This window comes from Aulonocara sp. 'chitande type north' Nkhata Bay, linkage group LG17 (genome assembly GCF_057382095.1).
Source record: "Aulonocara sp. 'chitande type north' Nkhata Bay isolate Kocher_YH1m ecotype deep benthic linkage group LG17, A_spYH_male_GT1.1, whole genome shotgun sequence".
Classification (NCBI taxonomy): domain Eukaryota; kingdom Metazoa; phylum Chordata; class Actinopteri; order Cichliformes; family Cichlidae; genus Aulonocara; species Aulonocara sp. 'chitande type north' Nkhata Bay.
Window position 1 is genome coordinate 7,709,081 of NC_141360.1, and position 19,971 is coordinate 7,729,051.

Here is a 19,971-nt window from a genome sequence, read left to right on the forward strand (position 1 = left end):
GATTTTTCTTGTAATTGATGATTTGAACCAAAAATACTACTACTACTTCTTTTATTCTTGTTTTGATCCTTATTAACGACTTCTTGAACAGTAGTTTGGCGGGATGCATTTCTTAGGTCACGTGTCAGGTCTTTGCTAGATTTCTTCCCATTTCTGTCAGACATTACATTCAAATACTGTTCATCTGCTCAAAGTCTTTAAGGATGCACTGCACACCATGCCCTAATGTGCCAGGTTTTTAGCCAATAGCTATTTGAGTGATGGCACCTTTGGAGGGAAACTATTAGGAGGTGGCTCAAGACTTCTGCACAGTACCGTACGACACAAGCAGCAATAACTATCTGGCAGCACTGCTGCATATCAGGGCCTGGGATATAAACTGGAAATTAAATATAGAAAATAAACAGCCTATTCTCACAGTCAGCCACCCAAGTGACTCTGACATTCTTGTGTCTCACACCTCAAAAAAGTGATAAACCATGAATCTGTTATTTTCAAAGGAGTCCTGTCCTCAGGGAGTTTGGAGCCCTGTCAATATGTGAAGGACCAACAGTACATTAGGCAGGGTTGGTCATATGTAATGAGTATATAGATATGATCAGTCGCATAAATTCAATAACGTCATATTTGGATTCCACATTGGTAGAGCACAAATGATCCAAATTGACACTGCGTAACATTAAAACCATTTTTGTCCCTTTTCCTTTTTTTAAACCACACCAGTTAACACAGAAAAAGAATTTCATCTTTCAAACCTTTAAATAGGTGCACAGTTCTTTCCAAAGAGGGAATTAAAGTATTCAAACACAGGCGTTCTTAAAAGCACTTCAAACAAATTAGCTTATAAAATTAGACTCTTGCAAAGCCATTTTCTTTTGCCTCTTAGGTCACAGGAATTGTAAGTGAAAATGTCGCCTAATATGACCAAAACTACTGAAGTAGAAAGTAGCAGGTTTGTCTCAGATAACCCCAGTTCTATCTCTGTTTCTTCTGGCTTCACATAACCAGCTCTAAGAACACCCTACAGAGATCTTTAGACTGTTATTTTTTGCATCACTGACTGCCCACTCTGTGAATGACAATTTAAAGTTATTGCACTTATAATTAACACAATTTGCTGATGCTGAAAAGCCATATTTGCCCGTGTCAGCGTGATGCAGTGATTAGTGCTGTCAATAACAGCAAGACTAAAAGTTCGAACCTTTTGGCCGGCCTTTCTCTGACGAGTTTGAATAATAATAATTAAGGAAGAAGAACGGTATGACCTGCACAGAGCTTTCATCTCAACATCATCCACCGAGGCTGGAAGTACATGATAAGATATCGAGGCATCCTACATTCACAACGGAACATTGACGAGTTGCTCTAAACAACCCTTTTGAAGTGTTTTGCTTTGGTGTTCTTTGCATGAAGGAAATTTTCAAAAACAAAAAAAAATGGTAGTGATTAACTTACTAACCTAGCAGGCAAAACACGTTACTCCATCCTGATGTCCGACGCTGGACGTTGGTATTACTGCAGGACAAAAGTGTTGTTTTGTTTACCTGTGTTGGGCCAAGACTACTTAGATAATCTATCAATGGGAGAAAAGTGAAGATATGAAGAGACATTTTGCAATGAGTTTTACAATGTAACACCAGAAAAATTTTGGTATTCTAATTAATTTGTCACATAAATTGTGTCATTACAAAAAGCTGATCTACAGCTGAAATGAGCCGACACAGACAGTCTGGGTTTCTGCGGAGAAGCAGGGACTGGGAGGCAGGGTTAGGAGAGGCGTGCTCACATGTTGGTGCCATAATCTCAAAGATTAGTGTACCCGGTGATTATTGTACCCGATAGCAGAGCAGAAGACCTCAGTACTGTTTTTGCCCACCAGGTGGGTGTGTCCCGGTAGCTCGGACATCAGATGAAAACTATAGATTGCTGTCAGTTTTAAAACTTGATAAATTCCCAAAATCACTTTGATCTTTGGTTGATTACTGTTGGTGGCCTCTGCATTCATTCAGGCTTAAACGAACCCTTAGAAATGGATACACTGATAGATCTGAGAATAGAAATATTGGATGTTGTAGTCTGAAAGAGTTAAGACTCCTGACTGTTAATTAAACACACCCATCCAACAGATTAGTGGACCAATTACAATTTTAAAAAGGTAATCAGTAAGCTGTACTCAATTCCATCTTGACGGTTACTTTCCCCTGTAGGTGACTGTGCTTAACATGGGGTCAAAGCTTTTACTCCATCCATCCATAGACCCACCAGTTAACAGCTAATAGATGAACCAATAAGATAGGGCACAGCTCGTTGACCTTGATCTAAAGGACAACTGAACTCTCTTTCAGCATGGAGCAGAACATAGCAAACAGCTATGCATACACGCACACGCAGAGATTAAAAGATAAAGAATCTTTAATAAAACACAAACAGCCACAAATATACAAATGGACAATAAAAGAGCCCAAAAAAATATTGGGCACACACACACACACACACACACACATCTCTCAGCTTTTGTCCACGAGTCAGTGAGTTTAATGTTTCTGGAGCGAGGAATCCAATCAGACTGTGGTCTAACATGTCAGGCACTGAGCCGCGGTGTGTATGCACATACGTGCACGCACACATACACACGATCTTGTCCACATACGTACATTTGTCTGATCACTTCAGTTCACCAGGTGCACTAGCAGTAAAGCAAGCTGAAGATCACAGATCAGCTCCTAACAACCAGAAATGGAGATAAAATATTTACTTCGCAGTGATGTGTAAAATGCTGCATTTAACTAAACTGCAGCTCTGCTGGAACAAAAAAAGAAGAAAACAGCAACACCTGAAAGCATTTTAACACTGAGCAGACTTAATGGGCCGTATAGAAGACAAGCAACATGATCATCTTCTCTATGGAATATCAATATGTATGGCTTATCTTTCACACGAGAGCGTCAATAAAAAAAACACATCCGTGTCAATTCAAGCATACCTTGTACCATCAGATACACGAGGGTAATTGTAAACAAACTGCCATCTATATTCATGAGGATTGATGCTAGGGGAGCAAAAAAAAAAAAACAAACCTCAAACAGCAGGATTTTTTTTTTTTGGCTTAATTATTCAATATTTATTAAAAAGTTAGAAAGTGCAGATGAAACTAAAACAAAGGCATTCTTATCCAACATCAGAAAAGCATTTTGATAGGTCCAAAATGTAATCTCTGCTTTGGACTTTGGACCGATGTTGCATGAACTGTCACTTTGCCTACAGTCACTGCTGAAAACCTAACCTGCAAAAGCAGGAATCCCCCTCACCAAAACAAAGGCAAATGTCATATACTCAGGAAAAAAAAAAGCAAATGCCCTTTTCAAAGAAACGGTGCTTTATAATAAAGGGACCGCAGAGGAGTGATGGTAATGCATCGCACACTATACTTACCATATTTGTACAAATGACACCAAGAGAGAGCAAAAGAGCTCTCCCTCCATCTCTCACTGACATATCTGACCTACTTTTACTGGAGCTCAGGAGAAAGTACAGTATTAAAAGTTAAAATCAGTGTGGAATTACATGACCTCTGTTTTTTTTTTTTTTTTTGGGGGGGGGGGGGGTTTGGCCCACCAATAAGAAAATTCACGAATTTCACAGTTTTCTTGCTCTCCACAACTTAAAAGCATTCAAGAAATATCTTCAAACATTGTGTGAGAACATTTCTGAGAACAGGTACCTAATGTACCATTTGCTGTGTGTCAGGGAACATTACCCTTGGAATCATTAAAACAGCAAACTGTCAGAGAAAGAACAAGCCAGAGGCGTCGACTTCCCAGCATCGCCCTGCAACAACATGGCTGCGTGTCACCGGCGTTTTGAAACGTTAACCTGATGCCACTCTGAATCTAAACACTGAGAAGTAGACAGAGGGAGAGGCAGCTTTTGATCATAATTTTAAATTACGCAGTTTAATGTCTCCTTGCACTTTGAAATGAAAGCATAGTACAAATTAAGTAATTGGAGTTAAAAAAAGAAATCATGGAATGATATATTATAGACCAAAATGTATTCTAAATTTTTGACTCATCTTTCTCCAACAGAAATCAAATATTCTTCAGAAAGTTCTTCGCACAGTGGTTGCAGAAGTTTGCATAAATGTTCAGCACTTTATGTCTAGAGTGTAAATGTTACACCCCTGGAAATGGGGGAAAGAATCATAAGAGTGCTTTTCAGTTGCTTCTCATGTAATAGTTTAATGCAATCAAAATTGAACATAAGTATTTTACATTCTGCACCGCTCAATGTGAGGGAAAGAGCTAATTAATAAACCAAAATAATAATAAACTGCTGACTATTTGTATGTTTCCTAGATACAGATATGTTTACTAGCTCCTGCCGTTAGGTACTATATAATTGCTGTTAAGCTAACTGAAGTTCGTTATGTCCAAGTATTCAAAACTATCATAAAATGCTGATGGTGTCCTGGGGCATCTCCTCCCCGATCTGGACCAGGATATCACTGAGCTCCTGGACAGTATGAAGTGCATCCCAATTGCTAAATTGAAAACCTTACCAAGTTTGAGTTTGACATAGCAAACCTGGCACTGACAAGTATTGATGTACCATGCTGGAGGAGTTGAACTACCTGTGCAACCTCTGTAGGGTATCAGTAGTAGCATTGACCCTACTAGCGAAAAAACAGTCTGAAAAGATGAGGAGGGAAAGCTGCTATTAGCCTCCACCTAGTGTGTCTCATTGTTGCCCCTCTGGTGCATCTGTTGTTAATTTCATTAACACCAAAATAGCTGAATTAACAACCTCCCAATTCTACTTGACTGACCAGATCAATATTCCAGGAATTGACTTGATGGTACACTTTAATTAAAAAGTTTTCCTTTCAGCTTAAGATTTCTCCAGTAATTGGACAAAAATGTTACATGTTTAAATACAGCTATATTGAAAACAAACACAGAGGTTCTGTAGTGTAGTCAGACTAAGTTCCACGAGGAGACCCAAAACCAGGTGGTGTAATAATCCACCAAATCAAACATGCGGAGCTACCTGCTGTGGTGAATAAGGCAAGGCAAGGCAAGTTTATTTGTATAGCACAATTCAACAACAAGGTGATTCAAAGTGCTTTACAGAGACATTAGAAACAAGAACAAATAAAAAGCATGATTTAAAATTGATTAAAACAAGCAAATAAACTAACTAACTAATTAACAAACAAACAAACAAACAAACAAACAAACAAACAAACAAACAAACAACAGTATATAAAATCAAAACAGATAAAATCAGAACAGTAGATAAAATCAGTAGTTAAATGTAAGTTTTGAAATTTAAGCTTAAAGTGTGGATTTGGTGCTTTATTCAAATGCAGCTGAGAACAGGTGAGTCTTCAACCTGGATTTAAATAAACTGAGTGTTTCAGCTGATCTGAGGCTTTCTGGGAGTTTGTTCCAGATATAAGGAGCATAAAAGCTGAATGCAGCTTCTCCGTGTCTGGTTCTGACTCTGGGAACTGATAAAAGACCGGATCCAGATGACCTGAGGGATCTGGATGGTTCATACTGGGTCAGGAGGTCATTGATGTATTTTGGTCCTAAACCATTCAGAGCTTTATAGACCAGCATCAGAACTTTAAAGTCTATCCTCTGACGGACAGGCAGCCAGTGTAAGGACCTCAGAGCTGGACTGATGTGGTCCACTTTTTTGGTCTTAGTGAGGACTCGAGCAGCAGAGTTCTGAATGAGCTGTAGTTGTCTGACTGATTTTTTAGGTAGACCTGTAAAGATGCTGTTACAGTAATCAAGCCTACTAAAGATGAATGCATGGACTAGTTTTTCCAGGTCCTGTTGAGACATCAGATCTTTTATCCTTGATATATTCTTGAGGTGATAGTAAGCTGACTTTGTTATTGTCTTAATGTGTTTTTCTAAGTTTAGGTCTGCATCCATCACTACACCCAAATTTCTCGCCTGGTTTGTGGTTTTTAGATGTATAGATTGAAGTTCTCTGGTGACCTGTAATCGTTTTTCTTTGGCACCAAAGACTATTACCTCAGTTTTGTTTTTGTTTAGCTGGAGAAAATTGTGGCACAACCAGTCATTGATTTCCTCAATGCATTTACCAAGAGCCTGTACAGGGCCTCGGTCTCCTGGTGACATTGTGATATATATTTGTGTGTCATCTGCATAGCTGTGATAGTTTATTTTGTTGTTGTTTATAATCTGTGCCAGTGGGAGCATGTAGATGTTAAACAGAAGGGGTCCCAAGATGGAACCTTTGGGAACTCCACATGTGATACTTGTCTGCTCGGATGTGAAGTTACCTATTGATACAAAGTATTTCCTGTTTTCTAAGTATGTTTTGAACCAGTTTAGTACAGTTCCTGAAAGACCTGTCCAGTTCTCCAGTCGTTTGAGTAATATGTTGTGGTCAACTGTATCAAATGCTGCACTGAGATCCAGTAAAACTAGGACTGACATTTTTCCACTGTCTGTATTCAGACATATGTCATTAAACACTTTTGTCAGAGCAGTTTCAGTGCTGTGGTTCTGTCTAAAACCTGACTGGAAGGCATCATAGCAGTTATTCTGTTTTAAGAAGTAACTGAGCTGTTGAGAAACTGCTTTTTCAATGATCTTACTTAAAAACGGGAGATTTGAGATCGGCCTGTAGTTGTTCATTTGTGTCTTGTCAAGATTGTCCTTTTTCAGTATAGGTTTGATTACAGCAGTTTTTAGTGATTCTGGAAACACACCTGATAATAAAGAAAAGTTGACGATCTGTAACAGGTCTGACTCTAAAGTCTTTGAGACCTTTTTGAAAAAACTTGTTGGCAGGACATCTAAACAGCAGGAGGAGGAGTTCAGTTGACCTAAGATGTCCTCCAGGTCTTTGCTGTTAATAGGTTGAAACTGTTTCATGGTGTTTAAACAGTTTTTTGGTGGACACAGTACATATCCTGGATCTGCTGTTGATGTACCAATTGCTTGTCTAATTTTTTGGATTTTTTCAGTGAAGAATTTGGCAAAGTCATTGCAGGCCATGGTCGAATGAAGTTCAGCTGCCACTGACACAGGGGGGTTTGTTAGCCTGTCAACTGTAGAAAATAAGACCCGAGCATTATGGCTGTTTTTAGTGATGATGTCAGAGAAGTAGGACCTCCTTGCATTCCTCAGTTGTAAATTATAATTGTGAAGTTTCTCTTTATAGATGTCATAATGAACCTGGAGGTTTGTTTTTCTCCATCTGCGCTCAGCTTTCCTACACTCTCTTTTTTCATTTTTCACCAGTGTGGAGTTTCTCCATGGAGACTTTTTCCTTCCAGAGATAACCTTCACCTTAATGGGAGCAATAGTGTCCATTACATTTAACATGTTAGCATTGAAGCTATTGATGAGCTCATTGACTGACCCTCTGGGCAGGTCAGGTTTTAATGGGAAGACCTGGTTAAAAATTGCACTACTGTGGAATAAGGAAGCTGACAGTGGCCTTCATGTTGACAACAAACACAAATGAGTCTAATTAAAACACAATCTGATCAATTCGTATCAAAATCAGTTCTATACCATTTAATACAGTGAAGCAACAAATGCAATCGATTTTTTTAAAATCACAAAATAAATGTAAGCATTCCAATTTTGGCTTCCTTGCTCTGCCTTTCAAAGCTTTCAATCACCTGGGGTTAGACTGTCGTTGCTCAGAGTAAAAACATGTCAAACTAAGTGTGAAAAGCCAGTGAGAATAAAGCCTTGATGCAACGTGGCAGCTGAGCCTGAGGAATCCGACTGAAATGGCAGCTTAGACGAAGAGAAAAATGGCACAAAACTTATTGAGACTCTGAAAGTCTCTAAGCAACCTGATTAGCATACTCTAGGGAAAGACTTCTCTTAACCACCTTCATGATGAGCTGGGACTATAGGGACTGTGCACACACACACTGAACACAAACGCAGCCCAACACGGCCGGTATACTGAATAGAACAGGATATTTCAACAGCTCAATCATTATGCCATCTGACAGCAGCTTAGAACTGAATATTAACAGCCTCACAAGCAATCACTGCAGACTGAAAATGTGTGTGTATGTCTGTATACAGCTCCTGTATGATGAATGTCCCGGTGGTCTAGATATACAGTACACATAGACGTCCATTTGCACAAAGAGCACTCTGGGCATGTAAGATTTCAGCCACTGAACGTTAAAACTGACATGCCCGTTACTCCCTTCTCTTCCTCAGTGTTAACTCTTATCACTGTCGTCAAAGGAGCTTGCAAAGAAAAGCGTCTGGACTTCTTTAAGTTACTTGAAGACGTTTCACCTCTCATCCGAGAAGCTTCTTCAGTTTTAAGGTCAAATGGTGGAGAGTCCCAGATATAAACCTAGTGGGAGTATCCCCCCACAGAGGGACAAAAGGACCCCTGATGATCCTCTAATCGCCTGAGCCAAGGTGTGAAACTGGGTGTGGGTCCCAATCAGCCAGAGTTTCGGGTGAGTTCATTGTGAAACCTGGCCCCACCTTATCATGCGAATTCCTGAGATCAGATGGCCCAGGATGTGAGTGGGCATTAAGGCGTCTGGGAAGGGATCTCAAAACTGGATTATAGATGGCAGAGAGTTGGTGTCGTAAATTATTCCTTCTCTCAGCTACATAGTGTGTAAGCCACATAGCCATGCTCGTCTGCTTGCCTGTCCGAAAATAATTGTATTATTATTGTCAGAAGATTGAATTTATTATAGGCTGGTCATTAATTGTGGTGCTTGACATGACAGCACAATGACCAAATTACAATTTTGGATGACTTGAATTATATGACTGTCATGGTGCTGGGTCTTTGACCCAGTATTTAGAGTTGTGGTTCTGGACTTGTTATTGGTTGATAGTTTATGTTCTAGCTCATGAATGTTATTTTCCAATGCCTCCTAGTTTGTTATTTATAAGTCTTGATTTCTGGTTTGTTTATGTTTGTTTCCCTTCGTGCCCAGTCTGTCTCTGTGTCCTGTCATCAATGTCCCCACGTTTGTGTACCTTTGATTATTCCTTCTCAGTGTCCGGTCTCTCTGGGCTCTGTCTCCGTGAATATGTTTGGATATCCCCAGTATGTCGTGTCATAGTGGCCTTGCCCCGAGTCCCAGTTTTGAGGTCACGTCTCTGAATCTGAGTGTCTGTGTGTGTTACTTCTTGTTTTATTGTCTCCTCTCTCGTCTGTGTGATGTTCAGTTTTAGACGCTCTCAGAATTGCTGTAATGCAACATTGTGTAGCACTGGACATGATCCTGGCTGAGAAAGGAGGATTGTGTGTCTTATTCAACACCACACGCTGCACCTACATGCCAGATAATGTACATTCTTTAAACATGGCTTCAGATTCTAAAGAGACTGTTGATCGGCGTTGGAGTTTTCCTGGTTTTATTTTATTTTTCTTTACTTGTGTTATTCCTTGTTTAAAAGCTGTAATTTCACAGATGTACCGAAACCGATGAAGATCATGAAGACTTCTTTTCCTATTTGTAAGATGAAGATGAAGTGCAACTAATGATGTAGTAACTAATAATGTGAAAGACAAGTAGTTACTTACTGATAACATGTACATTTCATTTTGTGATAAACAGGAGGGAATGTCAGAAGAAAATTGTATATAGTGTGATCAGCTACATGAAATGTATTCTCTTATTGATCACTAAGCAAATGTCTACGTGACTTTTGACATGTACTTTTGAGTGATAAACAACTAACAGCTACCTCTTTCTGTAAGAACATACAGATTTAGAAAAAGGGGAACCTGTACACACACACACGCACACACACACACACACACACACACACAGAAAAGTATAAATAAAGCACGCGGACAGTGATGAGACGCAGGTCGTGCGTCCATGACCGGCGATCGTGGCTCAAGAGTTGGGCGTTCGCCTTGTAATCGGAAGGTTGCCGGTTCGAGCCCCGGCTTTGACAGTCTCGGTCGTTGTGTCCTTGGGCAAGACACTTCACCCGTTGCCTACTGGTGGTGGTCAGAGGGCCCGGTGGCGCCAGTGTCCAGCAGCCTCGCCTCTGTCAGTGCGCCCCAGGGTGGCTGTGGCTACAATGTAGCTGCCATCACCAGTGTGTGAATGTGTGTGTGAATGGGTGGATGACTGGATATGTAAAGCGCTTTGGGGTCCTTAGGGACTAGTAAAGTGCTATATAAATACAGGCAATTTACCATTTACCATGACTGCCCTCGCGAGTGAAAGACAACTGCAGTGTTTGTGTTTTCTAACTCAGGTGTCTCAAGCTGAAGAACTACGGGGTGATTTAAAGACATCCCCTGTCAGCTACCCTTGTCTCGTTAGTTATGATTCTCTTCAGCTGTGTTCCCCAGGTGTGTCCACTTCCCTTAATCACCCTCTTGTGTATATGTTGTCTGCATCGCTCTCTATTTGTTGACACATACTCTGTCATTGACGGTGACGTTTTCTAAATGTCAAGTTAGCTTGTTGTCAGTTAGTCAATTCATAGTATGCCCTGTTATTGCAGAGTTGGTTTTTTTTGGGATTTTTTGCTTTTTTCCCCCCCATTAAAAAAGTCTGTAGTTAAGAGTTTAGTTTGCCAAGTCCACTCTGTTCACCTCATACCTGCTCACATGACAACCATTGACTTTACTTAGTGCCTGGTTTTAGTCTGACAAAAACTATTAAGTCATAACTGCTTTAATAATTTGAATGTGGCTCATTGTTGCTTTAAATTCTTTGCTAATGGCTTTTAGTAGAGCAAGACAATCACATAATGTGATTATGTATTAGCAAATTACTGACCACTGCGTTAGCAGCAGCCATTTAGGTGACAAATAAATCATTAAGTTAAAAATAAAAATAGCAATAGGGCTTTGAAAACATTTGCTTGCCTGGAAAGTGTGGTGGGTCCTTCAGCTGTCTAGAGCTCGCTGGGCAGGAAAAGCAGTAAAGTGAAAAGATCCTAGATCTGACTCGAGCTAAGCGGTGTTTGCACCTTGATCAATTTTCAGACAAACAGGCTTCACTGTCATCTCCAAGTAATACTGAGAGGGTGTGTGTGTGCTTGGCCGGAGTTGGGGGGTGAAAGAGGAATTGAGTAATGTTCTTAAAACCATCAATGGAAGAAAACAGTCTGCTCGAAACTGAAGTGCAACCGCCTCTGGGTGCCTAGTGAGCCTGTTTGTGTGCTGGCGCTCCATTACATTACACCTACGCGCACAGTGAGAGCAGTCAAAGGATTATAAATGAAGGAGAACATAATGGGAAGAAACTCTGAGACAACTGCTAACACTCTGTATCTATGCAGCCACCTCTTGTAGTGTAAATGTGGATGAAGCAAGATTAAAGAGGGAAAAATGCATTACGACAACTAGACTTTTTTTTTATGTCAGTGCACTCTTCTTCGTCTTCTTTGATCTGTTATCAAATAATGGAGTCCATGTTTTCTTCTATAGCTTCCTATAATAAAGAAGCTACATATTGCATGTGTGTAGATGCATAGGAAAAGGGGATGTGCAGGAATATGTTTTCATTTGTGTAGTTTTTATCTGTGTTTTTCATTAGGATACTTACTCTGTGCAGAAAGCACCTGAGCTTTCTGATAAACGTGTTTATTAAGATGTGCAACTTTCCCCCCCCCACTTGCTTCTTTTTATTTTCCATCAGAAAAACACACATCTACAGTACACAATAATCTCTCCCTCTGCTCGGCTCCTCTCTGCCCTGCTATAAAACACCATCTAACATATCCCTGGGCATCCATTCGGCAGCAACTTGCTGTAATGTAACGCAGCAGCACTGGCTGATGTGAAAAGAGCAACAGGTCCTCGGGGCCTGCGGGAGCTTTCACACTACTGTCTTTCTCCCTTTCTGCAGATGAGGACAGAGAGGGGAACAACACACAGAGAAACAGTCTGCTGGAAATATCTGGAGCGAGTATTAGCACTGCAGAGAGATGAAACTAAAGCAAAGACAAAAAGAGGCATATGCACTGGGCATAGATAGAGATGCCTTCACTGACTGGAGACTATAAAACCATCACATTAGAGTGTGAAGAGGAGAACTAAAAACACCAAAGATGTGGTAATGCTATGTTTAAGTGGAAAACTTTAAGGTTCAAAAATAAAGCAAATGCAGATTTCCTCAAATGGCCAAAAGACAAAAACATGTTCAGGACCATGTTTTCCCAAGGAAAATGGGAAATAACTGCACTAATTTACTGAAATGTGTGCAAACATACATGGAATTCCATCACAAGGGAAAGGACTGGGTTTGTACAATTCTATTAAGCTTGAATTTTAAAAACAATTGGTATGACCACCTTTATTCTTCAACAAATCTCTTTGCGAAGCTTTCTTTAAGTAGTCTTCAGGAACAATTAAGCCTACATGAAGGACATATAAAGCTCTTTCTTGGATGATGGCTGCCTTTTTTGGTCCTCTCTGTCAAGATGATCCCACACTCCTTCAACAATGTTGAGGTCTCTGGGGAGGCCAGTCAATGACTGACAGTGTTTCATTGTGTTCTTATCCAGTTATGATTTTTATTGCATTGGCATTGCCTTCGGGATCATTGTTATACTAAAAAATAAAGATGTTGCCAATTGGACATTTCCATAAAGCACTGGTGGATCAAAACCTAATGGTACTTTCCTGCTGTCACAATTCCATCAAATTTGACAAGAGCGCCAACATCCCTGGCTAAAATGAAGCCCAAAACCATGACAGAGCATCCACCGTGTTTTACAGATGGCTAGAGGCACTCACTGTACCTCTATCCTGACCTCCTCTGCACATTTCGATGATTTGAGATAGGTTTTGATGAAACTTGAACAAGAAATCCTTGTTATAAGCAAGCACACAATGTCTTTGAGGTACATGAAATAAGACTAATCAGGATAGCCTACTTCTACATAGACTTGCTCCTTGACAATTTTAAATGACAAAAATACAGAACAATCAAGAATAAGAGTGTGACAGGCCCAACTGGACAAGCTTATCATTCCCAATAGACTAGGTGTGGGTTAGGGTGTCTGTATGAAAAGGCTTATGTTGGAGCTATGTAACTGTAATCTTTTTGTTTGTTTGTTTGTTTGTTTGAATACATACATTAGCATGAATGCAGCATTTTTATTGCTGTAAAGATAAAGTAGCCTGGCTCACTGTGATACAGTTGTGCTGCTTCTACAGAAGGGTTAGTACACTTAGAAGAAAGTAACAGAGAGGAAGAGGATGTGTCAAGCAAGATGGATTTAAAAAAAGATCTTTTACAAAAATCGACTTTCTACTTTCTCCAGGTAGAAACGACAGAAGCACATTCAGTCACTCAACTGATATGTTGAAGAATTCAAAATGTCAGTTTATTGTTGTACGAGGAAATTAGGACCAGTGTGTAAGATTGAACTGCCTCTATTAGCATAAATATCATATGTTATTCATTCATAATTCTGTTTTCATTTGGGTATTGTTGACTACACATGGTATATGAATCATGTTATTGTTAGGTCGGAATGAGCCCCTTGTATCTAGAGCTCTAGAGAACAGCTCAATGTATTAAAATTATAAGTTGAGGTAGCAAAGGACACTTTTCTGGCATTTGTTGGTTGAATTCTTCACCTAATAAAACAGAAATTGGAAAAAAGGGAGTTCATCCATCTTGAAAATACTCTATCAGTGTTGAAAAACCCCCAAAACGTTTTAGCATCTGCACACTATGAAGCATGCAAACACATAGCTTGCAGCAGATGTGTGCCTAAACACATGCAATTTCACATTAACATAAATTAAAGGCTTATAAACTTTCTTCAGAGGCCTCCTCTTAATGTAACAGATATCCTCTCTTCCTGGACCCATGTTTTATTCAACATTTGGATATGCTCAATTAGCGGCCCAAATTAACATTAGCTGTACAACTGTAGCTGCTGACGGAGGGCGGGAAAGAGAGATGGGAGATCAAAGGTGCAGGAGGTGGTGACGGCAGCAGTAAGGATAGGGGATAGGGCTGTGTGATATGACCAAAATCTCATATCCCAATATAAGACATCTATCGTCTGATAACGATATAAATCACAAAAATGTAACATTTTCTGTAAATTCTGTTGCGTTAAGTGTTTCCAGCTGCGCGTCATGTAGCTGGAGTCGAGTGTTTTAACCGATGCATGAAACGATACATTTTTAGACATAGGTTGTAATGGCGTGAGTATTTATCACACGGCGTGCTGCGGGGAAAAGCCTGTTCTAACGTTTGAGTCTAAGGTTTATTTTTTAGCACCTGGCGGCTCTTTTTTGCTTCTCATCCGTAAACACTCTGCATCTTACACGTGATTTAGTTTATTTTGAAGTCTCAACAGGATCTTGAGCTTTATTGTGAAAGGTTTATGTGGAACATAAACAAGCGGACACACGATGGTTTTACCGTCGTTGTTGCTAACGACAACGCATAAAAACAAATGTTTGTTTGTCTGTAGTCTGGTTATATTGAATATAAGAGAAAGAGAGAACTTTAAGAAATAAATATAGCCACTACAGTGACCATCAAAACGATGAAAAAATATTACCGTAAACGGTTTATTTTACGACATCACGAAACAAACGATTGCGTAAAATGAAATGATAGACGTTTTTATATCGTCATCCGATATATATCGTTATATCGAACAGCCCTAATAGGGGATGGATGAAAGTAACAGATTTCAAAAAGGAACTATGTTTTCAGACACACCATCGATGAACTAATTTGTGTTTGTGGGTGGTATAGCGCTCTCTCTCTCTGTGCAGCCATTTCTATAGTTTTACCAAAGATCTTGATGAGTACGCTCCCACAAGCATAACATTGTAAGAAAGTCAGGCAGGGCTATTGGTCCGTTATTCTGCTTCCAAATGTTTATCACGTAACTGAACTTCATTGTTTGTGTGGCAAACACTCATTTGATGTTCCAGCTGTGTCTGGTACATCAATTAAAGATTATTTTTCCAAGAACAACAAATGGAAGAGCGGGAAAAAATTAGGTTACCAGATACCCAAAGGGAGTGCTGGTCTCATTAGTCTTTGCAAATGTTTTATCTTTATCTGTTTAAAGGACGAGAAGGAGGTGGGCTGACACATGCATATACTTTTATATTTTTTCTTGTGCTGAAGCACCAGTGACAGTATTGAGATACTCGCTTAGTAATAGGTAAATAATGACACCAACAACGCATCGCTTTCCCCCCTCTCATACCTGTGTGCATTCAAGGTGCAGATGTAAATAAAGTTCACTGTACTTAATAGCATCTAGCCAGCGCTACAAACGAAGAGTGCACAGAAATGGACTAGTACTTCTTTTTTTTTTTTTTTGTGGTTGGTAATTTTAAATGTAGCTCCACAAACATCAAACACACAAACTGTTTCTGTGAAATCTTTCACAAAATGTGTCTGCTACATGAATGAACAGTTAGTGCATTTCCCAGGGAGGGAAAAAAACCTAAATGCATGATGGAAAAAGATGTAAGAAAGAGAGAGGGCAGATGAGAGATCATTTTAATATAACTGCTCTGCAGATGAAATTTAAATCTTATATGTAATGTCCTAATTCATTTTAGAGTTTTTAAATCAACAAACTGTGAGTATACCAATTTTGTTTTATTCCCAGTTTTCATGAAACTACTGTGCAGTTTAGTCTAGTCTAAACTGGTTAGTTTGTTGTGAACATTACAGTGATGTTGCACTGCTGTAGAGCGGCTGTGGTGTTCATGGTTAAAGTTAGTTAACATCAAATTAAATTCACTTGCTCAATTCTACATTTCATACAAGCTTTATTAGGTTTAGAAAAATCAGCTATCGAGTCATTTGCTTATATCTTACTGAATTTAACTGACTAAATCTCCCAAGAGCAGTGATTTTCTGAGAAGCAGTGCTGGTCACAGCCTGCACACAAAGAAATCCCTTCTGTCGCTCACAAAACAAGTTACTGTGTGAAGGATTTCTAAGCGATACTTTTCCCCACATTACACTACTACGCTCCATCTTAGGGTTCTCCCACCTGCCAAATCCCACTTCGACCCCTGCATGGACTACAGCAGCATTAAGCTACGGTAACATTATATTATATAATATATATGTTCTGTAAAGTCTACTCAGACAGAAACCCTCTTCAGAGATGTTATATGACTTGCCCCATAAACACACAAGGGTATTTGTATGTGTGCGTGTGTGTTATAGGGGCAAATGCAAACTTCAATCTTGTGCCACACTGAAAGTGACACATGAGTATTGCTAGATATGACCTGCAAATATTTCCATCACAGATTTCATGACAAAGTAATGAGAGTGCTTATTTAGACATGAAACCGATATGATCACATGTCCTCAGATTAATGGAAAGGAGTGTTTGTAGAGGAGGTGTATTCAGGAACATGCATTCCCACGATGATGCACACAGACTCAGAATGTAGAAACAGTACCTGTTTTGCTGCTACTACCACACTGTGACTAAAGTGACAGAGTAAGCTGAGGAGTCTTTGTGACTACAGCTCTTTTAATACTTTAACCAACAATGAATCCTCTTTTGTGACTTCCCACATAATATGATGAAGAGCTGACATTTTCTATTAAAAAAATAAAAATAAAATGTCAAATCTCGGCAGACCTGCAAGTAAACTGTACCTTCAGAGGCTGGTGGAGGTGTAAAACTGCAAGGTGGTGCTTTTAAACGCTGTAATGTTCTTAATTTGTGTTCCTCCACTTATTGAATTTGTTATCTGCATCTGTAATAAGGCGATATCTGCACTCTGTGTTTAACTGATGGATATGAAATTTGAATTTCAGATACTCTGAATGGTTTTGTGAAATTTTGTGTTTTGGAAAAAGAGTTAAGTTTTCATGAAAATAAAGACTAGCGTTAATGGATCCATTGTGCTGTTGGGCTTTAAGTCAGCTTTAATGTGTGATCTCTAAATGTCCGGTCAACTTTTTAATATTCATCAAAGGCTGATCTCTGCAGCAGAACGCCTATAACACCCACCTATATAATCAAACCACTTCAGACAGTAAATCAATTACCATCAAGGGCCCTATGAATTTCTTTTTTTTTTTTTTTTCCCCACAGGCGCATTAACCACTTTATTTTCTACTGAAAAAGGTGATGAAGAGTTGGCCAGGCCAGGCAGATGAAAGGCAATGGAAGACTATCAATACACAGAAATACAATGGAAAATTACAGGTGCTAAGTAAGCATGGGAAGAAAACTTATACACGAGATACAGACGGTATGTGAACAGTGCAGCTTGGGTTACATGACTAAATCAACAGTGCCTGCTGTTTTCATTAGGTCATGGTCATAGACGCCCTAGAGAGATCTCCGTGTGCTACCGTCAACCTAAAGCGCACACACAAAATAAAAACAGATGAACTGGGACAAACACAGAAAAGACTAGAAGGAAGGTGTGGGAAAGAAGATGAGTTAGGACATCCTGCTAACCATGAGAAAAACAAACAAACCCCAAACAGTTATCACAACTTCTAAAATGTGGAAAAATTGTAACAAATTCCAGATTTCATGTGTTTTACACTAAGAAAATTCTGGATTAGCACGCAGCTGATGTGTGAAAGCTTTTTTTTCTCCATATAGACAATAGAGAGGTGGGAATCAGCAGACGGCCCACAATATGGTATTTTCACAATACTTCACTCATGATGCGATATTGTTACGATTTTTAACATTTTGCAATATGCTGTGCAATAACAAATCAGAGTTTATCACCTTATGATGCAATCTGTTTCTCATAAAACAACAGTTAAGTGTGATAAAGACAAGAATTCACATTTAAATTCACACTTGCTATAAGGCGACCCTGCAGTCCCTCTTGTTCACAAAATTCACAGAGTACTTGAATTTATGTAATAAAGCATCAATATTTGGGTCTCTATATCAATAAAATATCGGCATGCAAAGTATCACTATACTATGCTATATCGATTTTTTTGTGGATGGCAATTAACGTGAATTATTACACTGAACAAAAAAGAAGATGCGCACAGAACACAAAGAAATCAAAGAGGAGAGTTCGCAGAAGAGACTTTAAGGAGAAAGAGATTCATGCTGGTGCAAACCACAGGATCCCTCTGTGGAAGCAAACAATAGCTGCAAACCGATACTTTTAACTGTGATGAAGAGGCATGTGATGCACTCGCAGTGTGCAGATGCCCCCGCGACTTATGTGGTGAGACAATATCCATGGTTTGAAGGCAGCATGTTACAGCTAACAGCAACACTGTATTAATTATAATACATGAGGAGGCATTTGTAGAGTTTTGTTGACTGCCAAATTGGGGAGTCTGCACATCTTTGCGCCTCATCTTCAGCATGAGAATATATGAATGTCAAAGTTTCTGAAGGACAATGCCAGCATTATGGGAATAATCTGAAATGCATAATCTTGTAGTTTCCTAGTGAGGACACTTGGTACATACTCTCTCTGCTTTAGGCCCCTGCATACAAAAACTGGTCTAAAATGACCCCACTTTGTCTCCATTAAAACATAATGACTGTGACAGTAAAAAAGCCATTTTTCATTTGGACAAAGGCACCAACATTATATTAGAGATATTAGAGAAATTCAGAACATAAAGGGCAAACTGTACATGCAATCTATATTCTTCAAAAAAATATGCTGTGGGTGCATGTGTTTGTTTCAGGTTTAAAATCAATAATGCTGCAGGCCAGATGTTTATGCTGATGAAAATCAATACCCCTTTTTCCTACAGCTTTGATATCAGCTGGGAGGATGTATGCTACAAAGTGTGACAGCAGTCAATGTATGCGTAATTACTAAAAACATGTGAGGGCATTGCTGATCAAACAAGTGTGTGCTTTCTGAAGAGACAGACTTGGGCTTGATTTCCATCATGACTGTAAAGTAGATGACAAGAAATTTAGCAGTCAATTCCAAAAGCGTTAGGATGCTTTGAAGTGACGATGGGCAGAGGTTCAACAATCTGCAAAAAAAAGTGCATTTACAAATTGTGGAACGATTTCAGAATAATGTTCCTCAACATAAAATTTCAAAGACTTTGGGTGTCTTATCATTTACGCTTTATAATATAAAGGCTGAAAGTCAATATTGGATGCCTGTGATCTCTAGCACTGCGTTAACAACAGGCATGATTCTGTCATGGAAAGTGCATGGACTCAGTGCCATTCACAAATGCAGGTTAAAGCTCTATCAGACAAAGAAGATGCAAGCATGAGATGAAAGCATGCATAAATGCTGCCATCTTTGCTGAGTAACATCTGAATTAAAATGAACTATGGTAAAATGACTAAAGATGGCTAAAAGATGGACGCCGCACAATCTGGACTAAAGAGGAGAGGGACAGTCGGGCTTGTTATCAGCCCTACAGTTTTGGCAGATTACACATCTGGAAAGGAACCATGAATACAGGTATACATACAGGTTTTAGAGCAACATATGTTTCCATCAAGATGATGTCTTTTTCACGACACTATACTAAACTGCATCCTGTGTCTATTGCAACATCTGGATGCTCCACTGGCCTAAGTGTAGTCCAGACTTTCACCGACTGAAAACATTGGGAGCATTGCAAAAAGAAAAACATCACAAGAAAGATTCAGGACTGTTGAGCAGCCAGAATCTTATATGAGACAAGATAGAGACAGTCATTTTCTTCCACCAGTCCAGCAGCTGCTCTCCTCAGTTCCCAGATGTTTACAGACAGTTGTTAAAAGAACAGCAGATGCTACACAGTGGAAACCACGGCCCTGCCCCAACTTTTTTGAGACATCAAAGTCAAAAAGAGACAATATTTTTCTTAGAATGGTGCATTTGATGTGTTCTATTATAAGTAAAATAACTGCATTCAGTTTATATTTATGTTTTACACAGTGTCCCCACTTTTATGGAATTGGGGTTACACGTTACATTATTCCCAACTGGAATACAACAGACTGACTGCACTGTAACATGAAAAGTGTGCCGCGTGTT

The 19,971-nt window shown here is 39.4% G+C and overlaps 1 protein-coding gene across 4 annotated transcripts in view; it reads right to left on the reverse strand.

The window, feature by feature from the left end:
* The window catches only part of lrp8 (low density lipoprotein receptor-related protein 8, apolipoprotein e receptor), a 178,208-nt gene that overhangs the window by 50,912 nt on the left and 107,325 nt on the right, over positions 1 to 19,971 (reverse strand). The window lies entirely within an intron of this gene.